Source organism: Carassius auratus, chromosome 1, assembly GCF_003368295.1.
Source record: "Carassius auratus strain Wakin chromosome 1, ASM336829v1, whole genome shotgun sequence".
NCBI classification, from domain to species: domain Eukaryota; kingdom Metazoa; phylum Chordata; class Actinopteri; order Cypriniformes; family Cyprinidae; genus Carassius; species Carassius auratus.
In genome coordinates this window covers 39,160-65,515 of record NC_039243.1, presented here as the reverse complement: position 1 = coordinate 65,515, position 26,356 = coordinate 39,160, and the positions used below count along the sequence as shown (strand labels likewise).

The window sequence follows — 26,356 nt, the reverse complement described above, 5'->3', positions numbered from 1 at the left end:
ACAGCAAAAGTATGTTAGTACAAAAAATAGCTACAGCAGAGAAGTAAATAGTCAATCACAAGTCGTAAAACCGGATCTTTTTCAGGGTAGTCGGATACCCGAACAAACGGCTCTTATGAGTCGGTTCTTTTAAGTGAACCAACAACATTCAGAGTGGTCAGGGTTGTCCGATTCCCGACTCTTATGAGCCGGTGCCTTTAATGAATCGAAGCCAATCATGAATCTCTTACTGGATCGGTTACTCCCTTCCAGAACGCAAATAATGTTATGCTGCAGTCTACTTCATTAGGCTCCTCATTATGACATTTGCTATAATCAGAGTAAGTGTGTGCACTTTTCACATTTAGGACTACACTTGTTTGATTGCCAAATTCTATTAAAAACATTTATGTTTTGAGATTTTGTTAATCTGAAATCTCATCTGAGATCTCATCATGTGGCAACCGACTGCCAAGAGCAGTCAATGCAATCAGATATTTTCCCCTTCAAATATTTATTCCTCAAAAGCATTAAAACGAAAGTTACTGGAGCCGTTAAAGAACCGGAGTCCTTAAATCCCTTAGGATTCTCATCCCTAATATTCAGGTTCAGACACTACCAAGTTTTTAAAGATGTGTCTGTCAGGACATCCTACGTTTACTGTTTCCAAAGCTGTAGCGTACAATAAGGCTCATTTACAAACGGTAAATGATCCCTATATAAAATAAACGTTCACCATAACTTCACATTTAAAAATAACACAATAAGGCAAACAAAAATATCAATCTCAAGCGGACTGAATCAATGAAATGAATCAATAAAACGCAGCTCACTGCTACCGCTGTTCTTGTTGACCATTCGAGCCTGTGGCGCGTAACATTAAGATGACACAAATAAGCGTGATTCTCTATTTTTACCAACAGCGTGTCTCACATCTTGTGAATCATTATCATCAAATTATAGATACAGATATTGAGCTATTTTTACGGGGGCAAATATTAAAAATGCTTATTTTCAGATACTGTATAGTTACGTGTTGCTAGCCTTACCTTACTTTAGAACCTTACTTTAAAAACAAAATGTTTGAATGGTTTATTACCATTCATATTTAAATTCATAGTTTGAGGTTCACATTTTTCATTGGTACACATCAAACCAGTGGAACTAGTTATGTAATAGGTCTTTAAAAAACTTTCATCTTTGGTTGCATGCAATAGCATCCCAGAAGTATTAAACAAGTTGAACAAGTCTATTTAGTTTTCCGTTCGTCTTTTCTGTAACATTCTGGAACTTCTTTATTGGTCTGTTAAAAGAAAAGGAAAAGAAAAAAAAAAAACATTGTTAAATATCTTTGACCATTTCTTTGGACTTTGGTATACGAGTAAATTCTATAAAAGTTAATGTGAGTCTAGCCACAAGCAGCCCAAATAAAAAGCAAAAAATATATATATAAAAAAAGTGCAGTTCAAAAAATCTTTAAAATGTTTCCCTGTTTTATAGAGAAGATAAATGACTGTTTGAAAGGTTCTGTCCTAGCAAAACTTACGAACACTGTGGGTTTGGGACCATAGTTGCATTGCTCCTTGTCTGTGCTCTTTAAAGTTTTGTGTATGAACTGCTGTACTGGTACCGTCAGTCTCAAGCTCACGAAGGGATACAGATACAGACAGAGGCCCACCGTGCTGCTGTGAGCGCATGCTAATCAGGACTTGCTTCATCACAGACAGTTCCTGCAGCAGAGTAAGAAGAAAATCAGTGGTAGTCTGAAAGTTAAAGAGCTTCATTCTATTGTTAGTTTGTCTCCCTTCACAATATGTAAAATAGAAACTGCAGCTTCTGTGGTGCTTTGACTACAGTCTTGTTTTGCCAGCAGTGCTCTGCCCTTAGGAAGGACAATTAAGACTTAAACTGCATACACAAACATCTCATGTGTCCTGATGCAGGATGTCAACATTCCATAACATCCATACAAACACATGCCATTTCAAACTCTGTTATTTGCTTATATATATATATATATATATATATATATATATATATATATATATATATATATATATATATATATATATATATATAAACACACACAAGAGACAAGTGTGAATAAATAAATAAATGACAGAAGTTTCACTTTTCAGGTGAACTATTCTTTTGTGTGCAATTGTTTTTTGCCGACATTGTTCTTTCTTGTATGCCTTCTTGTTCTCTTTTTCTCACATCCATCCACCACATATACAAAAAATATTACAGAAACTTGGGGGTTCATGTACTTTAAACACTTAATTCAAAGGCGTATCTTCATAACCTCTCCAGTACAGGTCGCAGTGATTTTGCCAAGCAAGACATGTTCCTGGCTGGATCAATATCTTTTCAGCATTAATGTCCAAAAATATAGACTTAACCCAATCCCTACCCCTAAACCTATCCATAACCATAATTAATTTCTGAAATCAGTGGGAAATGATAGCTGATTAAGAAGCACCTAACCCTGATTGTAAGCCTAAAACAGATATTTCCTGAAAAGTTATATATCAATTCTGATTGGTTGATTGGAATGTTGTTCCAGGATCAACAAGGATGTTGATCCATGAACATGTTGTACTTGTGAAATCACGCTCACAGTATGAGGGGTACCCTGAGCGTACTTCTGCAAAGCACACAACCCTGCTTTAGTGTAAATACTATCTGAATCAATTGAAGGAAACACCCTCAGACACTACAGGTTTCTTTTATTACTCTGAAGTCATCAGTGTAATACCGCTCTGAGAACAGATAGAGGTTTACATGTCATGGTCACTGAGGAAACTTAACTATCTAAAATATATTTTAAACAATGTGGTGCAGAGGATCTAGAATTGCTTGAAAACAGTGAAACTGCAAAATGTCTTTCAATGTTTTTCTTCATTTTTATAAAAAATAAATAAAACAAACATACACATAAATAAAACAAACAACAAAAAAAATGTTTCTTAATACTTATTAGAAATAAAGAAAGAAAGATAGAGAGAATATCTAGTAGGTAAATATAAATACTGACTAATTGGTGTTTTACTGTAAGAATATAATAATAATAATAATAATAATAATAATAATAATATCTGACATCTCCGTATTTATTAGTGAGTAAATCTATGTTTATGATTCCTGTGTTCAACCACAGTCTTGTCTAATATGCGGCTGGATAAAAAATAAAAAATAAAATAAAAATAAAAAAACTTCATGTTTTAACTTGTCTTGTATGAATAAATTAAAAATGTTTATAGAAAAGGACAGTGTGATATCAGATCAGTTGCTGTTCATTCTTGTGTTCCAGCATGCTGATAAAAATCACAGATGCCAAAAAGGTTTTCAAAAAGAAAAGCACTGGTGACAGATATAGAAGATCCTTTAAGAGCTACAGAATACTGCACAAAAAAAAGGAAAAAAAAAAAAAAACTGTACATACTTAGCCTCAGCAAAACCATTTAGGTCTTGAAATAAAACTAAGAAGGGGACAGACATTCCATATTATGCAACGGGAACGTTGCTACAAAAATGTACAGAAACCTGCTGAAAGGAACTTTGTTTTGACACTTTGGTGTCAAAACAATAACCTCAAAAAAAAAGTTGAATAGCATTTTTTTGTGTGTGTGAACAGTTAATATTCACATGCATGACAGCAATGTAAAATATCCCCAGCTAGCACATGACCTCCCAGATCAGCGGCGAATGTAGATCACCCCGATGCGTAAGAGTCATTCAATATTTCTATTTATCACTGCGCGACCATATGCGCTGGCATGCTAAAAAGCGCCAGTGAGGAGCAGCTGTCTGTGAGGATTGCATGCTTTCTGCCAACATGCCACTGGAAGTTGTGAAGTCGGCACAGTGTGTGCCAGCAGTATTTGGTTGAAAATAGCTCCAGATTGCACCGGCGCTTAATCAGTTACACCCTGCCCTTAATATCCCAAGAGTTCAGAACGTCAGAGGAGGTATAGTGTACCTAGTAGATACAGGAAAACTCCATACATTTAAAACAGTATATGAAACCAAATAAAATTTTCATAAAAATTCATACCGTGTACTAACTTTTTCCTTGTTTCATATATTGTCCTTCCAGACACTAAATTCAGAACCTATGGGTCAAGTAGATTTCGGGGTTACACATTGGTTCCCCTGAGGCAATGTATTAGCTGTCTGTGAACAACCACAAGCAGCAAGGTTATTATGAATCTGATGACTTGAGCTTGGGAAACAGCTGACCTGAGAGACTGGGTATTCTAGTTACTGCATCTCAGAACCTTCAAGGAAAGCTGTTGTCGCACCTGAGCTGATCTGAGAGCATCCTAAACATACACCGCTGGAGCATCCCTTGATCAATTACTAGTGCAGCAGATGACTAATTTGAGTTTTTTTCCCCGATGAAGGTATGACTTGTTTAGAGAGTAAACTGCAGGTATGCAGTGTAATTTGGAAAGGCAGGCGGGGTGACTGAGTGACAATAAAAGAGGACACACCTAAACTAGACTCTGTGTCTGTGGGAACTACTCTCTTACTGTCACGAGTAAATACCTTTTATGGACAATGCATAATAACATTCTTCAGAAAAGCAGTTCTTAAGCGAGTAACTTGAAGTTGTATTATTTAACTAATTAATAAAAAAAAAATTAAAAATCTAAATAAGCATGAAACTACTTTAAAATGCAAGTGAACCCGCATCCACTTTCAAAAATATTAAAGCGGAACAAAACGTTAATTGTAAAATACATTACATTTTACAAATTAAAATCAAATGTAGAATTAATTACAAACAAAAAAAAAAAGAAAGAAAATGTATGTGAAACTTTACAAAAATGACTCATGAAAAATTGTTAAGAAATTCCTCAGAGTAAAGGTCATTCCTCGGACAAAAGACTGACTCTGAATGAACAATTCTCAGAAACATGTTATACTGTATTTACAACATGTTACACTATCAGGGTTTTGAATAGTAATTGCGTGTGGCCCCATCATGAGTTTCAAGAGGGTGTTCATCAAAAAACGATTTTTTATTTTTAATCCTAATTTAATATGAAGTTAGACAGTGGTTTCTATGATCTTTAGTTTGGTTTAACAACAACAACAAAAAAAAAAAAAAAAAAAAAAAAAAACTTGACTTCCTCCTGTTCCTCCATTTTTATGTGATATGGAAAAAAGTAATTGAATCAATATAGTATAACAGAAGAGGCTTAACATATTATTGATGAATTACATTTTGGATTTGTTTATTTTTATTTTTAAAGGGGTCATATGACGTTATGTTGCTGTGTTTGGTGTAATGGTGGAAATGTTATGCTCGTCACCATACTGTGATGCCGTCTCCAGGCATGACGAGACAAAACCAATAAAACCCATTACGAACGAGGCATTTGTTGCATCCAGTGGGGACATAATTACTGACTTATGCTGTCTTTTTACACAAAACTGCATCACGCCTGCATCAGCTGATACAGCAGTTACCTCTCTGTGGTTCAGGAGTCTTTCCAAATCTGCAGCCATGTTGTTTTTCACCTGCAGTAGTGAAATCTTCTCTTTCCGTAGTGCACTGTGAACATTTATACAAGAAGTGTCTAAGGGTGTACTCACACTAGGTACGGTTGCCATGAACCGGCCCGAGTACGATTGTCCCCCCTCCCCACTCCCCCTCTGGCCTGCACTCAAATAGGGTTTCAGCATTCGTGCCGGAGCACGCTTACGTCATTATGGTGCGACGGTTTCAGGATAAACAGAAAGACCGGCGCTCTCTTAACACAATGGAGTCCATCGCTCTGTTTTCTTTGTGGATAATTTTGTGTCGTTTGGTCCACGGTGGACTCTCTATGGGCTTCTCCCTTGACTTTATGCCTCCACGTTCCCCACGATAGCCTCATAGACAGTAAAAGATTGCCAGCGAACTTCTCCCCCTGTCCATACGGTAATTTCTCAACTTTGCGACAGAGAGTTGCAGGTTATGACGCAATCGTCATCGTACATTTTCGTGTTTCTTTAGAAATAATGAATGAACAAATGTCTTTAAACGCCTCAGATGTAAAGTTATTCACTGTCAAAGTGTCGCAAAAATGAATGGGAGTCAATGGAATGCTAACAGCAGGTGGGGGTCCGCTAGCCAATGGCGGCGCGCAGGGGTGCTTCAAAAACACACTTCAGAAGTCTACGGGGGACGTCACGGTGTATGGTTAAAACCAGTGGCATACATGTAAGGAACTTTAGGATAATGTGTCTATGCTGCTATATATATATATATATATATATATATATATATATATATATATATATATATATATATGAAAACACTATTTCAGTCAGAAAAAAATCTAAAATTTTCTTCAAGATACATGGGTTTAAAAGTCAGCTGCTCCTCGTGTGAAACCCAGCACTCAAGGTCACACATGACAAAAACTGCATTTCAACAGAGCAACTCTTTTCAAACGTATGGCATGAGTAATGAGTGGTGACAAACATAGTGAGCTGAAGGTATTTCTCTTTTTGTGTACTAACATTTCTACAGAATTAACACTGAGCTGTGAACAAACTCACAACCCGGAGGGCTTGACAGAGCTAGATAAATAAAACTTCAAATAAAACGAATGTGAAATCAACAAGCAATAAATGAATTGCATATGCTTCACTGACTGCACGGCACCTGTTTGCAGTGAACAGGCAACATTCACTGAGACTGACCTCTTCATCACTTCAATATAAAGGTAAAGTTCACTAATTATCCTTACTCAAGAAAAATCGTCCCATCCACAAGTAGCCTTCTAATAAAACTGATAGATGCTGATATTTAGGAGAGTTAGTTGTATATTTTTCATATTAGTCCCAAGATGACCTCTAAAGAGACCAATACAGGAGAAAACCTGCTTGTACAGTTTGCATATACAGGTAAGGGATTACATCTGTCATTGACATGTGACTGAGCCAAGAATAAAACATCCAGCCATACATGCATGCACGCACATGCACTGCTAATATGAAGCTGTCAGGTGGGCATAGAGCCTGACCTTTATTGGCAGGTGCATTACCTTTGCTCCTCAATGAGTTGGAATGTATTTACATTTTTTCAGCTATTTCCTACTACCTTCACTTAGCCAGTACAAATGCATACCTTGGAACATGCATATTAGTAGTCAGAGACCGTTGCGGCTATTGTTACAAAACAATGGCAATGATTCTATGACAGCTCCACCTATATCCTTTCAAAATAAAAGCTTTGTAAAGATTTCAAACGGTGCTCTTGTATCAAAAACAGGATGCATCTATAAATCTGTGATAATTATTTACTTCCTCTTTACCTTACTTCCTCCTAAAATCGCGTGAGACGGTCTTTCAGCGTTTGAATCTGAGTGTCTCTTTGTCGTACGGTCTCAATCAGGTAGTTCTGCGGCTGCTGTGCTTGCTGAAGAAGCTGATTTGCCTCCAACTGAAAAAAATAATAATTATTATAATAATAATAATAATAATAATAATCCACATAATTTCTTAACAGTATCTTAACGGTTATTGATTGATATTACATATAAATTGTAGGTCAATACTTGATATTTAATGTAATTGTAAAATGTTAATTTTCCAAAGTTTTATGTTTTAATGTAATACTTATCAAATCTAAAAATCTAAATATTCTTATTTCATGCTTAAAAAAAACAATCCATGTTTTTAAATAGTTTCACAGTTTTATTTAGTGTTTTTATTTACTTTTAAAATAATATGTTCGTACACATACAGTACGTAAATCACATTCAGAAGTCAGTAAGATTGTTTTCAATATATATATTTTTTTATAATCGGTTTCAAATGCTCTTCATCACTAATAATAAAACAAACAAATAAATAAATAAAAACAGTTGCCACTACCTTTTTCAACTGTGATAATAATAACAAATGTTTTTGAGCAGCAAGTCAGCATATAAGAACAATTTCTATATTATCATAAATTCAGCTTTGCCATCACAGGAAATACATTTTAACACATATTTCAATAGAAAACTGTTCGGTTTTAATAATATTTCTAAATGCTTATTTATTCATTTATTTATAAAAAAAATAGAGGATCGATTTCTTTGTAGTAAATAACTTTGCAAGCAGGATAAAATGAAATATCTTCTTTGTTTTTGTTTTAGAAATATACGACCTGGTTATACTTATCAGAAAGACACATCTAAGCACAGTCCTTCGACTGATCAATTATTATCCCCCCATCAGTGAGTGCTTGTCAAGTGTGAGAAGATATAGAGCATGAAACAGATGACTTGAGGACCAGATTCCAGGTGAGATCTTGCTATCTTTGGGCTGCTGTAGCAGGGTGGGGCTCCTAAAGTCTGCATGCAATGAGAGGCTTCCACTGTGTGGGTGGCTAAGTGAGCAATCTAAAGGAATTTTGTAAAGAAAACTTGGTCTTCATCCTCAGTGATTTACAAAAGACATACAAAGTGCCAATTAGTCATTTATGACATGGCAAGAGTCTGTTTGCTAACAGCGGAGGCCAGGTTCACGGTAACCTCATTAACATTGCTCAACGGCTCTTCCAATTGGCTGAGGATAAGCAGGAGTGTGCATCTGATAGGGCAAAGGAAAAGGGCGAACCCTTCATTCCTACAAGAGATGAAACACGCGACTGAGAAACGTGACGCATATAAACACGACATAAGCACAAGGGCCAGATACAGAATCGACACACTGATGTTTCAGGTGCTTTGTGAGAACATCAAGCATGACAGTTACGGTCTGCTATGATCTTGTTATGATAGCTTTAAACGTCAATGAACGAAAAGGCTCCGATGTTATGTCTGTGAAGCAAGTCATATATATCAAGTGATTTTTTGTACACAATGCAATTATGTTTCCCTCCGTCTGGCCATTTTGTGTTTCAGACTATAATGATCTTTTAACAAAACCGTTCAGCACTTTTTGTCTCAGCACCCTTCTAATAAGGCAATGATAATTACCTTGGTTACAATGTATTATTGCCCTTTTAAAAAAAAATGGATCTGTTCATTTATTAATGAATCATATTACTTTAGGCTGAGAACAAAGTGTACTAGGGTTAAACTGTGGTGTAGGAGGGCAGAGAGGAACAAGTATAGACTTGCGATGCCTCTTTATTAAAAGCTGATCCCAATTGTTTCGGCCAACTGTCTTTCTCATTTACAGGATTTACTGTATACAGTAGATTATATACATACCATATGTATTTATGAAGTTCTTTCTCTTGATAGAGTATAATCAAATAATCAAAATATATCCCTTTGTGTTCAGTTTTTACCAATCCAAGTATCAATGTTTTTAGCATTGTAAAAAGTCTTGACAATTGTGCTGTGGACTAATCAGAAGGACTAAGATTTCTCAATTTAAATATGCATAATGGGACAGCCCAGTCTAGCTATATGGCCCAGATGTACATCACTGATCAAAAGCTTGTGGTTGGTAATGTTAAAAAAAGAATAATTTAAATAAAAAATTTGATGCTCACCAAAGCAGCATTTTATTGATCAACAATACAGTAAAAGCAGTAATATTGTGGAATATTATTACAGCTTTAAATAAAGGTTTTCTATTTTAATACGATCTAAAATTGTGATTTTTCAAAAGCCATTACTCCAGTCTACTGAGCAAAATGATCAGAAATCATTCTAATATGCTGCTCAATAAATATTTCTTACTATTATCAATGTTGAAAATATTGCTGTTTAATATTATTTTTTTCTTTTGTGTAAATTGCTATTTTTTTAGGAATTCTTTGATGATCAGAAAGTTCGAAATAACAGCATTAATTTGAAACAGAATATAAACAGATTTACTATCGTTTCGGGGGAAAAAAAAGGAAGTGTACAAAGCATTGTATAAAAGAGGTGAAAATGAATAATAATGAATAAGCACTTGATTGTTCAGATGTGGAGCAGAATGCAGCTAATGTTTGATCAGGAGTTTCTTTCAACACTGTTATGAGGAAATAAGAATTTCAAAATATGGGTTTTGATGTCATTGGGGCTTAGATTAAAATTGAATGCAAAAAGGATTTATTTATTTATTTCTTTTGGCAAATACATCCTACCAGACCTTCTCAAATGTCAAAACTATAAACCTAGTGGATATTATCCTTTATGCCTTTTAATAGCTCTCAATCTCTGAACCCCTCCCAACCTCTCAATGTATTGCACATTCGTTATCAAGAACAAGATATCTGTGTGTGTGTGTGTGTGTGTGTGTGTATTATTAACTACTGTACCCGCTGTCCTAGAAACCAGCAATAAGTAATGATACTGATTGATCACAAACATTGCATACCTCAATTTCGAGACATTTATCTGCAAGTGATGACTTACAGATCTGTAAGTGAGTCAGGTGTGGATTTAGTAACTGCTCTAAATGATTCAATGGATTTGGTCATCAGACCGATATATATATATATATATATATATATATATACATATATACATATATATATATATATATTTTAATGGTTCATTGAAAGAGTCATTTGCTCATTCATCAGACTACACTGTACATTTTTGCACAACTCAAAAGCCATGTTTTCTTTACATTATTTTGTGGTACACAACCCTTTTTTAATCCCCATCACATTAAATTTAGAATGCAAACCCTTCATTCATAGTTTTCACATGGCTTCTTCAGACATGACTCTATTGAGTCTGCAGCAGCAGTGTAATGCTCGGTGAAGCCATTCCATTGTCCATTGTCATATTACTGTGACAATATCGAATAATTAAATGAATTCATTTAATGCACCAGCCTATTTTCACATTCAGACTGCACAAATTTACGACCAACATTTCTTCCCTCTGCTTTAAAAATGGCAAACTGGGGTAACCTTTACATTTTACTTAACTCTGCCTTCAAGTACACAGATATTGGCAAGAGTTATGCAACATCCACAATTCAAACAGTCTTTCCAAGAACGAGAGACCTGTCTTCTGCGTTACGTTAACCACAGGCAGTGCGTCACATCATAAAACATTTATTACTAACTGCCAAAACATTTATTGTAATAAAATTGGAATAAGAAGCTGTCATATTATTCGAAATGTGAATTTCATAATTTAGCAGCTGTATCACTTTAAAAGACAAAAAAAAATTTTGGGGACAGTTTGGGGGGTACTCCACTGCACCCTTTTTGTTGTGTATTTTCAGTTATTGTGATTTGATTCTTTTATGCTGTAGTTGTATACATTTTAACAGAGTAAGGTGTTAAATATATAGATAAATAAAGAAATAAATCAAATTATGGATCACTGTATCTAATAGGAATTATCTAATTATCAGAGAAGATTTAGTAAAGATGAAGTGGTTCTATGTTATGTTTTGATTGTAGACTTGGACTGAACCACAGTCAGGAAGGACAGTCCTTATTGACAATACAATCTTATCTGTAGGCTTGGGTTAGTCGGAAACCAAATCAAGCCGAGACAAATGATTCCGCTATCACAGAGAGCCTGTTGTTAACTTATGTTCCAGTGAATACTATGCATGTTATCACAAGTAATATACATTGATGACTACTCACTAATGACTTCCTTTATCAAGGGCTACATTCTATCTGAGTGATAAGCAGCTGATGTGCTTTGAATCACCTACTGAAACCAATTACAAGTTCTGATTGGACTTTTTAGGAGCATCTATACATTTTTTTTAAATACATTAAAAAAGAGTTATTTAGTATACAGTGTCTATTTCAAAATCAATATGATTTATCTTTTGAGGTTTTTTTATAATATTAAACCACAAAATATTTTTTTTTATCGCAAAAAGATGAGAGAAAACAAAGTGCTTATGTACAGTAATGTACAGTAAAAGACTGAATAACTGTTTGTGTAATCATTTAAGTCATTATTTAGCATTTGCAGCAGTAATTCACAGCATTTCCTGCTGTTTTCTTTATTACCCTTTGTTGCTTAGAGTGTTCTTTTGGTTTCAACGTTCAAGTTTTGACACAATACTGACTCACCAGTGATTATTTGCATCCCATTTTAATGGGAATGACTACTTATGACTCTCTTTATATTATGCATTATATTCATAATTACTTTATATCACTTTAAAGAGATCTGATTGCCCATTAAAGGCATATTTAAGAGGGACAAAATAGGTGACAACATCTAAAAGTAACTGTCAATCAAACATTAAAAGCATTTTTTTTTTTTTTGGGTCGTGCAAACTGCCTACAGCTCTAATCTTTATCACAGTTAGATTAGAATGAATGCATGTAAAGCATGAATCTGGACTTTACAAAGCACTATTTTAGATGAAAGCTGATCCTTGAAAGTTTTTGTTGCTGTCTGTAGTACTTTCTGCTATTATTCTGCTATATTGAAACCATACAACTGTCCTTCTGAACTAACAAAAATTCTTCTGAAGTTACTAAATATATCTGTAAAAGCAAACATAACATGATGGTTTAAAGAGGAGACAAAACATAAATGGTTAAATGTAAACCAAGTTAAATGTAAATGAAGTTGTCGGTCTAATTTCTGTTTTACTATTTCAAAATTCTTTCCAAATTTTAGGGTGATTTTTCTCTCCCCATTTTATGCAAACAGAACCGATTTTGAATGAAACAGACAACTGAAAGGCAGTTAGGTTTAGAACACACTTTGTTTACAACAGTTTACAATGCTTTAGGCAGTTTAAAAGCATATCCATTTCAGCAGGAATTACTAGCTTCAGAATTTTCTGAAAAGGAAATGAAAATTATGTTATGATCTACTCACTCTCATTTAGTTTCAAAAGTGTGTTTTTTTTTCTTTTCCCCATGCAATGCAAAGAATTTCAAGCATTTCAAGAACTGTACACAATATTGTATCATATTTTTGTGTGAGAAACAGAAAATCAAGATAATGTTCCCTTCCAGTGAGCTATTATGAATAGTCATATTCATGAACAAATCAGTTTAGTGAACTAAATGAACATAACGACTCAAAACATCCTGTTTAAAATAAACAGCTGATTCCTAAATTACTAAATCTTCTCTCTACCTCTTCTACAGACACGCCAAAGAAAACTAGGCATATGGATACTGGAACATTTCTGAAACTTTTATTGGGATTTTCATTCTTTTTTTAAAAGCCTAAAGGCTTTAGTTCAATCTTGCATAAAATGACCAACCCAGTATAACATTTTTTGTATTATTATTATTTCTTTCTTCTCTTTTTGTTCATCAGAAGAAAAAAAAAGTGTAATGAGTTTGGAACAACATGACTATGGGGGATGCATGTATGGATGGATGAATTGCAAAATATTTATGACTGACTGCTGCTTCTGCATCTTTTGTAGCATTTGCTTTTGGAGGCCATGTGAAAGAAAGAGAGAAAGTGAGAAAGAAAGAAAGAAAGAACGTTGATTTTGCTGCCAACTTTCACTATATGAGCTATATGTGTGTATGTGAGTGTGTTTCTGCATTCTTGTCAAAAGAGTGAAAACACAGCACCTCTTTAGAGATCTGACTTCTGTGCGCCGTCTGTCTTTCCAGCTCTCTCCTGAGCAGTGTGTTCTGTTTCTCCAGCTGCAGAACCCTGCGTGCCAAGTGAACACTTCACACACACACACACATTCAGAAACCTATGATTAGAGTCACGCACACATGCAAACAGTCAGTAAACACAAAGATGAGCTTCTGGTTTTCAAAGACAAGTGACCTCCTCAGACTTCACCTTTCTTTCAGTCTTCTCTTGGCAGTTATTTGGAATGTTGGCACCACAACCATAAGAAAACAGCACCCTCTCTGCCTCATCTTCATTTTCCACTACAAAAAAAGGAGAACAAGTATGTTTGAGAGCAAGCATGTCTAGACCACCCTGCTACAATCATGGCCAGAAGAGACTGAATATCTAATATATGACCATAAACAGTTTTCTATCTTCTTACAATACATACTGTGTAGAAAAGTTCATGAGTGAAGAATGTTGAAGTGGTGTTTATACAGATAAAAGAAAGAATGAAGCCTATAGGCAAGTTTTTACAACCAACTGGACAAGAACATAATGATCAATAACAAATAAGAATGTGCAAAATAAAGAAAAGGAAGTTCTTAAATTATATTTTAGTGTACTTTTCAAGCACCTAGTATCAACCTGCATTCTTTGCACTAGGCGTTCTTTCTCATGTTTGATCTATGCAGATTTGATTAGTTAAAAACCTGTTATTAACTTGATGAGGTTAAAAACCAGTTGTTAACCCGAGGGATTTTAAAACCTGGCTAGGCCACCCTTTTGCATCACCTCAGCTCAGTGTCAGCATATTCACTGACGTTTAGAAGAAGGTTGTATAAGAACAACAAGCCCTGTGGCCGTTTTGTCAATCAGTCCTCAGGTCTGATTGAGTATGGCATTCTGAACATGCAAACCTGTGGCAAAACAGACATGCAGCGTATTTAACATGCTTTAAATGTTGACCTGATGATGAGACTGATTATAGTAGTTAACTGTTTTTGCAGTGCGTGCATGTGTTTTTTGCAGCAGAACGGTTTCATGAGTTGTCATAAAACGGACCATTGCATTGACATCCTTTAATTGACAGAATCATAAATGCAGAGATAAAACCCTCAGGTAATAATTTAAGAAAGATTTGGCCTAACAGACTCTTAAATTGAAGCGTGCAACCTTGCTGATGTGCTGGTCTTATCTAATCTTTAGTCTTCAATTGAAATGACTGAATCAGTCTCTGGTCTTACTCTCTGCTGCCTGCATGGTAACATCACCCATCTCCTTTTCCAACTGCTCGTATGTCTCTAGTCGTGCTTGCCGTTCAGAATTCTGGGCTTGTAATTCAGAGATGCGTTTCTCAGATGATGTCTTTAGCCCATAAAACTCTTTTGTTAGAACCTGCATTAGCAAATCAAGAGAGGGACAAAGATATAAAAACAGAAATTGAGTAATAAAGGTGATGTCATAACATAACGTTCGAATAGGTTTCATACTGCTGTCAAATATGTACAATCCTTGTTTTATAAGGCTGGCATGGGTTAGAACCCTTGTCTGATGTCTAAATGAGTTGAGATTGAGTGTGACGCTCATTACAAGAAATATATATTTAAATGTGAACCTGACATTTGAAGAATTAAATCATAAGTTAATGATCAACGAACTGATCACCCAAAAATGACAATTCTGTCATCACTTACCCTCGTGTTATTCTAAAGACTTTCTTTACTCAGAGGGGCACAGGTGGAGAAATGTTGAAGAATGTTGGCTTAACTTAATTTTGTTTTTCTTCCTTATGCAAATCATATGTATAGATGCAACATGAAAAGCTGATAATAATAATGTAATGTATCAAAAATCTTGAAATAGGAGCTTGTCCTATTTGCTTCATTATATGATAAAGAGCGGACAGTAAATTCAATATTTCTGTTTTGGTGTTCCTTGGAAAAGTCAAAGTCATGCAGCTTGGAAATGGCATGAAGTTGTTGCAAATGATGACAGAATGGTGAAGTAATCCTTTCGGGTATTAACAGCTTGAACTGCTAAGCAATTAACAGGTTTCAACTTGCAATGAGACTAAATGAAATCACTTTGTACAGGTTTCATGTGCATGGCATCTTTGCCATTCGGATTTTATTTTAAAGTGCCTTGCCTCCAGTTTTTTTTCTGGTGTTTCTCACACTCAATTTGACAAAGGCTGAGGTTCCTGGCCGTCTCCTCCTGGACCATCTGGGAACGCTCCAACTCAAACTTTTTCAGCTTCACCTGGTTAAGCAGTTCACACCCTGCTGTCCGAACTCAGCTGGAACTGCCTGAACCTGGACAAAAACACAAATACAGGTGCATCTGCGTTCACTCATTCTGCACACTAGCCATTGGTGGAAACAGAAAGAACAACGACTCTGCAAAGCAGATACCATGCAAAGTTTTTCAAAAAAAAAATCTAAATGAAAAACAAGCATCTGTGATAACAAAGCTTAATTTCCAGCAGCCATTGCTCCAGTCTTTAGTGTCGCTATGATCCTTCAGAAATCATTCGAAAACTGATTTGCTGCTCAAGAAACACTTATTATTATTATTATTATCATCATCAAAGATGATGACAGACAGTTACGCTGCTTAATCATTTTATAAAGGTAATTTATCAACGTTATAATTATTATTATTATCAATGCTGAAAAGATGATTTGCTGCTTGAAATGTTTGTGGAAGATTTTTTTCAGGATTCTTACACAAATAGACAGTTCAAAAGTGAAGTGAAGTGAAGTGAAGTGACATTCAGCCAAGTATGGTGACCCATACTCAGAATTTGTGCTCTGCATTTAACCCATCCGAAATGCACACACACAGAGCAGTGAACACACACACACACTGTGAGCACACACCCGGAGCAGTGGGAAGCCATTTATGCTGCGGTGCCCGGGGAGCAGTTGGGGGTTCGATGCCTTGCTCAAGGGCACCTAAGTCGTGGTATTGAAGGTGGAGAGAGAACTGTACATGCACTCCCCCCACCCACAATTCCGTCCGGCCCGAGACTAGAACCCACAACCCTTCGATTGGGAGTCCAACCCTCTAACCATTAGGCCACGACTTCCCATAAAAGAACAGAAATCATTTGAAATATTATACCAGTATTATACAAAAACATGTAATGTGTATAATCTGGGCTGCAATTGCTAAATGAGAGTGACTGACAAGCTTAGACGCGGCATCCTCTGACGTGCTACGTGTATTTCCTAGGGCAGAAAGTCACGGTCTTCTTGAAACCCCAAATCTCAACATGCCCGAACAGATTGAGTATCGGTTTGTGTCTTCCTACATTTATAGCCAGGTCTCTGAAGGATTAAACAACTTTTACTGAATGTCGGAGTGCTCCGGGGGTTTTGGTTGAAACCGTGACCACACCTACGGAGGAGGTAAACTGGCAGGTCAAGATTTTTCCTTTGTGCGTTTTCACTAACATCCAGTCAAATGCAGGCAGTTTTGTGAAGAATACAAAGGATAAGTCATCAAAGTGGAGACCAACACCTATAGAAATAATTGTGACAAATTGAACATAATTGGGCAACTCCCATCATACATTATGGATTAAGAATGGATATTGTTAAGCTATTTATTGGCTTAAAGTATATTAGACTTTACATATAAATTCAGGGAAAATAGTAAGGGCGAGGAAGCTATTAGAAGCAGTATGTTGTTTATTATGTTAACTTTGCTATACAGGCATGTCATCTTGGAAGCACACCTGCAAGTACATTTGACACAACTGCAAAAAGATGTATTCAGCTTCATTCCACTTCTTGGCATGACGCAATGCAATGCAACTCTCATCTCTATTCTCCCTTCCCCCACTTAAATTTGTAAGCCCAGAATAAAATCACTGCACAACATGTTCACGGGCCGTAGACTCGGCATCTCAAGAACAGGGTAAAGGAGCATCTGTCGTTTTTGCCCTCGGTCAAGCTTCTCTGTGAATGCGAGCAATCCGTTCCCCGGGGCTGAAAAACGTGGGGTATGCCCAACAACTGTGTGTAGAGTATCTGCTGGTATGAAAGGCATGTGGCTGGAGCTCAGTGACACCGTAAGCCTCTCACATGGGCAAATAAGGGCTGACCGCGCAGGAGAAAGAGGAGGCGCAACAACCTGCACTGCTAGACACCCCTATCAGCTACCTCGTTTAAGAAATAAATAAAGAAAAGACACATCTTAAAGTTTAGAGACAACAACACAGAAAGAGAGGAAAGAGAGAGCAGCAAAAAAGAAAAGTGGCAGGAAAGTAAGGAAAAAGTAATTTAATGAATCATAAGATTCATTGCCATTTTGCCGAACTGTGCCCATTAGCTCACTTTTTCAAATATTTAGTACATTTTTATTTGAATAATGCAAGCTTGATTTAAACAAGCCATTTTATGTGCAGCATATTTCCTATATTTAAATAGCAATATAAATATTGTTTGCTCAGCTATGATTGAAGGCTATGCCATCTTTCATGGTCATTTTCATGGCAAAATCTATAATATAATAAATGATATTAAACTGCTTACCAAGAAAAGTTAACCACTTTTTAAGTAACCAGTTTTCAGAAAGAAATATTAAATTCTACATCACAGCGTATGAGGATGTGTCATTCCACAATGCTTGTTTTTACAAATGACGTATTCTGTTTAAAATTATTATTATAATTTATATTAATATTATAATTTATTATTAATACTTCAGTTCAGCTTAGATTTAGACTGCTGTTTAAATGTTTGGGGTGAGTAAGATTTTTTTTTTTTTTTTGTCTTTGAAAGAAAGAAAGTGACAAAGACTTGTACATGTTCACCAAAATTTCGTTTTCAAGTAAATCCTGTTCTTTTGAACTTTCTATTTAAAGAAAAAGGGAAAAAAAGGATCATGGTTTCCACAATAATATTAAGCATGGCAACGGTTTTCAACACTGGTAATAATAAGAATAGTACAGGGGTTCCTCAAATAGCGGACTGCAGTGTGGTTCTGGAGAACAGATTAATTTCAATCAGACCATGAGATGTAATGACAGCGGTAGCATTTTGTTTTTGTTTTTTGTATCTAGAGACAGTCTTTTCTGCTTTTTTCAACAAATGACATAAAGCACCGCATTAAGAGCTGCAGATGACACTGTTATTGTAACGATAGTAGCAGAAACATGGTGAGCAGCAATTTATGCTACTTTCACTCAAAAACTGCAGGAAATGAGAATGCAGAAAATTAAAACATTTTTTCCGTCAAACAAATATGACTCCGACCAGTCAGATAAAACTGGTGTGTAAATTGTTTTTTCAACATACGTTTTTTTTAAATATAAATAAAAAAATATAAAAAAATATAATAAAAAAAATATAATAATGAAATATAATAAAACTTTATAATATAATTTTTTTCACAAAACAAAAACACCACCGCTTTGTCTCTCAGGGCCCAAAGTTCTCATCTTTAATGACTATTTTGATTGATTAGGATATTTTCTATTGCAAATGTGTTGTCCAGACCTACATTGGAACATGGAGACTGGACCTCTTGGTATAATTTTTGAATAATGAGACTGAAGACTGGAGTAATGGCTGCTGAAAATTCAGCTTTTCAGCAAAGGAATTCACAATATTATTACTGCATGACTGTATTTCTGATCAAATAAATGCTGTCTTGCTGAGCATAAGATGCTTCTTTCAAAAGCATTAACAAACATTACAGACCCCAAACTTTTTTAACGGTAGTTTATAATGCTGCGCTTACACTAGGTTTAAATTTCAAGCATGTAATTTTTCAAGCAAGTGCTTCAACATTCTATGTTTTGGCTAAAGACACGCACCAGTAGAGCGTATCAAAATAGAAATACCAGTCTGTTTTCTTTTCTAGCCAGTTAAGCATGTTTTCTCACTCCTGACATTTACCAAGGCTGTTTAAAACCAGAGCTCAAATACTAAATTAGCCTGTCTGTGAGTCTTCACTGAGCTTTGGCGACTCACCGATTATTTTCTTTAAAGGGGTCATAAACTGAGAAATCAAAATTTCTTCGACATATAAGAGGTCATTGTACTATAAAAACATTAGTTTCATCACTCAAAACAGCTTATTTTGAAGCCAATCTGCCAAAACGACAGATTGTGGAATGTGCCACTTTATGACATAATAGTGTGATTAAACCCCGCCTCCGGCAGAAGAAGGTCAACGCCTACTTGGACATCACTGCCTGTTTAGCCCCACCCACCGATTCACGTAGTGTAAATAACAAGAAAGTCAAATGCAGGTCTGCGCAGAAACCAAACGATAAAGATGACTCCGAAGACAAGAAGATGCAGTGCCAAGTTGTGAAAAAACAGTCTTTGCATTGCCTTCCTCCTGCAACCAAACATTAGGAGAGAGTGGATGAACTTTATTTTAATGATGCTCCAGACCGTGTCAGTAAGAAATTGGACCTTTGTTCACTTCATTTTACCGTGGATTTGTCTACAAATAAAGCACACAAGATTTTCAGAAAGAATAAATCGACGATGCTAGTCGACTATATTGGGTCTGAATGTAATGTCGCACCACACAAGTGAGAATAACTGTTTTTATTACGTGGTCACTATTACTTTCTCTGTTATCACAGATATGTACTGAGTATTTACATGTTTTTAACTTAAATCACAGCAGTGTCTATCTATGAAGGATGCAGGCTGTCAAAGATACAAAACTCTTAGCCAATCATAGCAGTTTGAGTCTACAATCTGCCACGCCTCTTCAAACAGAGAGTCAAAACAGGACAGAACATAGCCTATTGCTTCTAAATTATGAAGTTTTTTTGACGTTAACTTCTTGATGAAATTATAAGTGGACCTCAACAGTACAAAATAATAAATAAGGCAAATTCTGGTCATGTCTTAACTAGCCACATGTCCTTGTTTTAGCCTACTGTATCTATTTGTTCTAATGCGTCTACCCAACCCCAGTGTCCAGAACCAATACTGCTCTCCCTCAAGTGCAGGCCATCATCTTGACAGTGTAGACACAAGGATTCATCATCATTTAATCAAAAAGGAATAATTAACAAAGGCATGTTCGGCACCTCTGTCACACAGGCTTTAAAACTGTTGGAACATATACTGTACAACAAATTCCTCCTCAAGAAGGCAGGCTCCAAAAAATAATTAAAATCTTTTTCTTGAGGCAGTAACAGGTTAAAATATGTCTTTGTTGATTATTGTACACAGACATCACACTAATAGAAAACATGACTACACCCACTTTTACTTACAGTGACAATACATGGACACGTCTATCATCAGTTCACTCAAAGATTGCTTGATATGGCCTTAGAGGAATCTAGTCAAGCCTGAAATGTTTGACACTAAGAAAAAGAAAAAACAGGCAAAGTAAAAAAAGTCCTAAAGAAAGGTCATTTTCACAGATTTAGCAGTGCATGCAAAGGCTAGAACATGCCACCGCTCATCCCTTATGTGTGCACAAGTTAAGTCATTTTATTACAGATAACAAATGTTTTTATCATTGGGAGGGAATAACGATGATCCAATCACACTACTGTTCAAAAGTTTGGGGTCTGTAAAGACCTTTTGGATGCTTTTGAAAGAAGTCACCTTTCACAAGGCTGCATTTATTGGATCAAAACTACAGTAAAAACTGAAATAGTGTGAAATATTACAATTTCAGTGTCACATGATTGGAATATGCTGATTTGCTGCTCAAGACACATTTCTTATTATTATCAATGTTGAAAACAGTTGTGCTGCTTAATATTTTTTTGTGGAAAGTTATAGATTTTTTTTGAATAAGTGTCAATCAGAAAATTAAGACAGCTACAGATTATCAAGCATATGTGAGAGGTGTTTATGAACTCAATGGTCTAGGAGTTGGTCATATTTGGCTTGGGCATCTCTTTCTGCATTCAGTGCCATGTCTTTCTCAATGACAGCATTATCTCGGGATTCACGAAGGTTTCTGAAAGAATAATAAACACTTTTCCTAAAACAGTACTGTACATTATACAGCAAAGGTTTAAATTAAATGTGCTTTAAAGCGTTGACACAATATAAATAATGATCATTCATAATCTGTATTATTACATGTAATACAATACAAACAAGCAAACCCCAGCATTCCACTGCTAACTGTTTCTGTATAATATTCCATAGTTTCACTGGTGGAATTTCACTTTTGTGCTTTAAATAAAGAAATAAAGAAATATAAATATTTCCTACTGTAATTTCTATGATGTTCTAAGATTTTTTTTTTAATGAGACTTCCATGACTGGAAATCACAATCTTTAAACTCCTTTACATCCCCAGGTTTTTTGTAGGGAAGTCGTGTGTATGTGTGTGAGTGTGTGTTTTCAAAGATTTTTTAAAGGATCTGTCCTGGTCCAGTCAGAGACGTTAAGGCATGATCTCACCTGTTCTCTCTCTCTTACATCTCTTTAGAAGATCTCTGCAGGCTCTCAATTTCATGACTGGTCTTCCTTCGAATGCGCTCCAGTCCATCACGCAGTTTGTTTTCATTCTCTGTCTTATAGTGATCTCTAGTGGAGGGATGTAAACAGCACAACTGTCAAACCTCAATGACTTCACAAAAAAGATTTGAGAATCTCAATGGATCTTGAATGTTCCAAATCTAAATATAATGCCACTATACTAGAGTCACCAGATTTGGCCCATTTCTTCATATCACGTAAACTTAATATAGATCAGTGCTGTGTTCTTCATAAAACTGAATTCTCACAACTGAATAAAAATTAAGTTAAGTGCAGGAAGTGTAAATAGGAAGCAGTATCCTTATTATTTCCCACACATACCTAGAAGCAACATATTTCTCATAGGCATCTTCCCTGGCCTTTTTTGTCTCTTCAAGCTGGGTCTGCAGTCTCTCCAGATGGTCTTCTTGATGAGCACAGCGCACATTGAGCTCCATGTTCTGCCTGTTTAAATAATCTTTGTCCTTCTGCATCAACGTTACAGACTGCTGCAGAGTGGCTACCTGCGGATAAAAGGAAAAAGAGGTGAGAAAGGGTTAAAGTAAGTAACAGGTGGAAATGTGTGACAGGTTTATGTTGACATTTGGCTACCAACTGACTAGTGTGCCAGATATAAAATGTATTGTCATCCTTGTCATTCGATAATACGCTTCAAATATATTTTCGAATATATAGAGGAATTGTACCTTGCTCTCTAAACTCATAATTTAAAAAGAAAATAAACGGAAACATTATTTATCATTAACTGTCAACTCAGATGTTGATCATTTAAACAAGGCCCAATAAGTCAACTAAATAAGTGGCTATGAATATGCTGATCTGTCAGTAATCGTAAGAACACATGACTTCCTTATTTAGGTCATTCCTCTCTTTTGTCAGGGCTGTGTGTGTGAGGTCCAGCATTTCCAACTTCTTCCTAAACTCTCTCAACTCTGTTTCATAGCCATCTCTCTCTCTGTGGACTCAATAAGACAGGATATATTTGTATATATATGAACACACTACCACAGCATTATGACGACTAAACTAATGATGGCTGTAAGATTTTTTAAATGATTTTGAAAAGTCTCTTAAGCTCACAAAGGCTGCATTTAATTTATCGAACACGGTGAAATCAGTACTAATGTGAAATTTTATTACAATTTAAAATAAGTGTTTACAATTTCAAATTGTAATTGATTCCTTTGGTAAAGATGAATTTTCAGAACTCCAGACTTTAGTGTCACATGATCCTTGTCTGGAATACTTGATTCGGGATTTATTCCAGCGCAAACTAGATCAATCAAAACAGAACAAAAGGGAACTGGAGCGCCGCTGGTATCTAACTTTTGCATCCTACTGAGTGCCTAGACCTGCATTTTTTCCTAATTCTTTTTCATAATCAATCAAAACAGTTGCCATCTCGCAACACAAAACTGCTTAAGCTATTAAATTGGACTAAATGCTACAAATGTCACCAGAGAGAAGTCTGATGTTTTCATCAGAACGTCCACATTTTGATGAAATCTTACGAGATCAAAACATTAGAAGAGATTAAACATATAGATGAACTGAAATTAACTGTTCAAATAAATGTATAACATACATTTAAGGGAGAAAAATTATATATATATATATATATATATATATATATATATATATATATATATATATATATATATATATATATATATATATATATATATATACACTTCATTCTTCATTCAAAGACAGTAGTAAAAATAGAATCCAAAAAGAGAAGAAACATTTTTCACACCTCCATTAGTGATCTACTTTGGTTACGATGACTGTCCAGATCCTCGTTCAGGTTAGTCTTTTTCGCTTGCAGCTCAGTCACAAGAGCTCTCAGAGGGTTCACAATCTCGTAAAATCGAATTTATATGGGGGGGGGAACACATATGTACACACACACACACATGTCTGTTTTTGTGAAAAGTGGGGACATCCCATAGACGCAATGGTTTTTATACTGTACAAACTGTATATTCTATGGCCCTACACCAACCCTACACCTAACCCTAACCCTCACAGGAAACTTTGTGCATTTTTACTTTCTCAAAAAAACAAAAAACAAATTCTGTATTATTAATTAGCGTTTTGAAAAATGGGGACATGAGTTATGTCCTCATAAGTCACCCTCTCCTTGTAATACCGGTGTCATACCCATGTCATTATACACAGTTGTGTCCTGATATGTCACAAAAACAAGAGCACACACACACACACACACACACACACACACACACACACACACACAATCTTCATTCCCAACTCCAGCTGATGATTCAGTGCTTGCCGCCACATGTTCAGGGATGGTGAGTTTGTCCTCAGACAGGTCCTTCAGCTCAGTGTACCTCTCCTCAGACAGCTCCAGGTCCCTCAGGCTCCTGCGGAGATCACCTGCTCGGTCACACAGCTGACGGTTTGTCTCTTCCAGCTGCTTCTGTCTGAGCATGATGGTGTCCATTTCCTGCTTCCTCAAGGATTGCTGCTTCCTGCATAAGCAGAAGCCACATTCAACCCTATAAAGCCTTTCATATTTTTATCATGTATCATATTTAACGTATGAATCTCTAAGGCCTCTATATGACAAAGATGATCAAAACTTTGCTGAAAGACCTGTTGTTCAAAATCTACTACATGCTTTGTGTTGTTCATACTTTTTTAGCATGTAAAAGGTCTTGCTGCCTTTTTGCTTTTTTCAAAGAAAGAATATATTTTATATTTCAAGACATTTCAAAATATTTTTCTGGTCTGCTACAACAACTTGATTAAGCATTTTCAGAAAAACTGTATTAAAATGTGAGTATCAAAAATGTTATATCAGGCTCTTGAGAAAAGTTTATTTGTTCATCTCTCAATCATAATTGTACTGCATTGCATTATATGTTTTGCATCCACTATAAAAATAACAGAGCTTTGATTGTGAAACTAAGCATTTAAATATCATCTTACTATGACATTTCTTTTGGAGATTCAGAGTTATTATTACAGCTATTATGTATATGCATTTATATATAAGTAATATGTTATTTTGTTATAAAGATCTCATTGATTTACATAACGAGCTATCCATCTTATTATTTATTTATACTATGTGCACCAAATAGTATATTTTGCCTCTGAATAAAAGTGAGATGTTTCTTAACTTATCATACTATATGAGCCATAATTAAGCCTGATTTATTAAATATGATGTATCAAAGCATAAAACAACTATGCATTGCAAAGTGTGCAAAGTACTTTTTATTTTGTATTTTGTCTAAAGCTTCAAGTGTTCAATTTAATTATTATAATCATTTATGTTTGGTTTCATTTACATGAATCGAAATGGATAACTTTTTATTAGCTTAACATTCCTGGCCTGTTTTAACAGACCAATAAAAAATAAAAATAAAAATTAAATTAAACCACTTAAATGAAAAAAGGCACATTTATCAACCAATACCAAACTGACCACTGACAGATTGTAGGCTACATCTTTTTCTCAGTCGAACTGTGTGTAAATGAACCTGTTTTCATCCTGCTGTAGTTTGAGCTGAGTGTCCAGATGCAGAGGAAGCACCTGTTTCTGGTGGAGAGCATCGTTCAGCCTTTCCTCCAGCTCTTCTGTCTACAAGTGAATGTGCAAAACACTTATGGGTGAACAAATAAAGCTGAGTTCATTACTTGAAAAACTGCTTTCAGTCTAATGTAAAGACCAGTTTTGTATTCACCAACCATTAACTTACCTTGGTAAGGTGGTCCACTTTGAGGTTGCTGATGAGCAGATTTTTCTATGACAGTTCTATCTTCAGTTTTTGGAGGTTATGAAGCAGCTCTTTTCTTTCCAGGAGCTGTTTTGTCACCTTCCCTGCTCCATCCTTCTCCTCCGAAGAAGAGATGTCCTCGGTGGGGATTGCGTCTCCAGACTGATGTCCTCAGACTCGATGGAGCTGGAGATGTTTGTGGCGTCTCTTGGCTTCATCTTCTTCGTGGACATCTCGACAGAGCTCCGGTCCAAAACTCCTACCGACTTGTCATCTGAGAGAAGAAGACTGTTCTTCAAAGCTGGACAGGTATCAGATGGTAGCTCAGATGCTCGAGTGAAGAATTAACGGATAAGCGATGACAGCTGGACAAAGCAAGGAGACAAAATGCGGTTATTTCGGCATAACCACCTGACTTTCACTGCCTCGTGACAAAAAAAAATAAATAAAATAAAAAATAAGACAAAGTAATCAGGACGTGCAATCATTTAATGTTATGCGTCACAGTTTACAATGTCTTTGTTTATTTTTATGATTACAACGGGGACGTATGCATCTCACCGACGGGTATTTTTAAGCGTCCCGCCTCCCATAGAAACAGCAACGGCTGACAGCAGAAGAGAAGTGACGTATGCGTTATTAAAGAGCGTGCGATTTAAAATAACGCGTCATCTGTAGATTCCGC

General features: G+C 35.7%; 1 pseudogene; it reads right to left on the bottom strand.

Annotated features, from left to right (window-relative positions):
- Nucleotides 1–52: 52 nt before the first annotated feature.
- On the bottom strand, nucleotides 53–26,356 carry LOC113108712 (progesterone-induced-blocking factor 1-like; annotated as a pseudogene).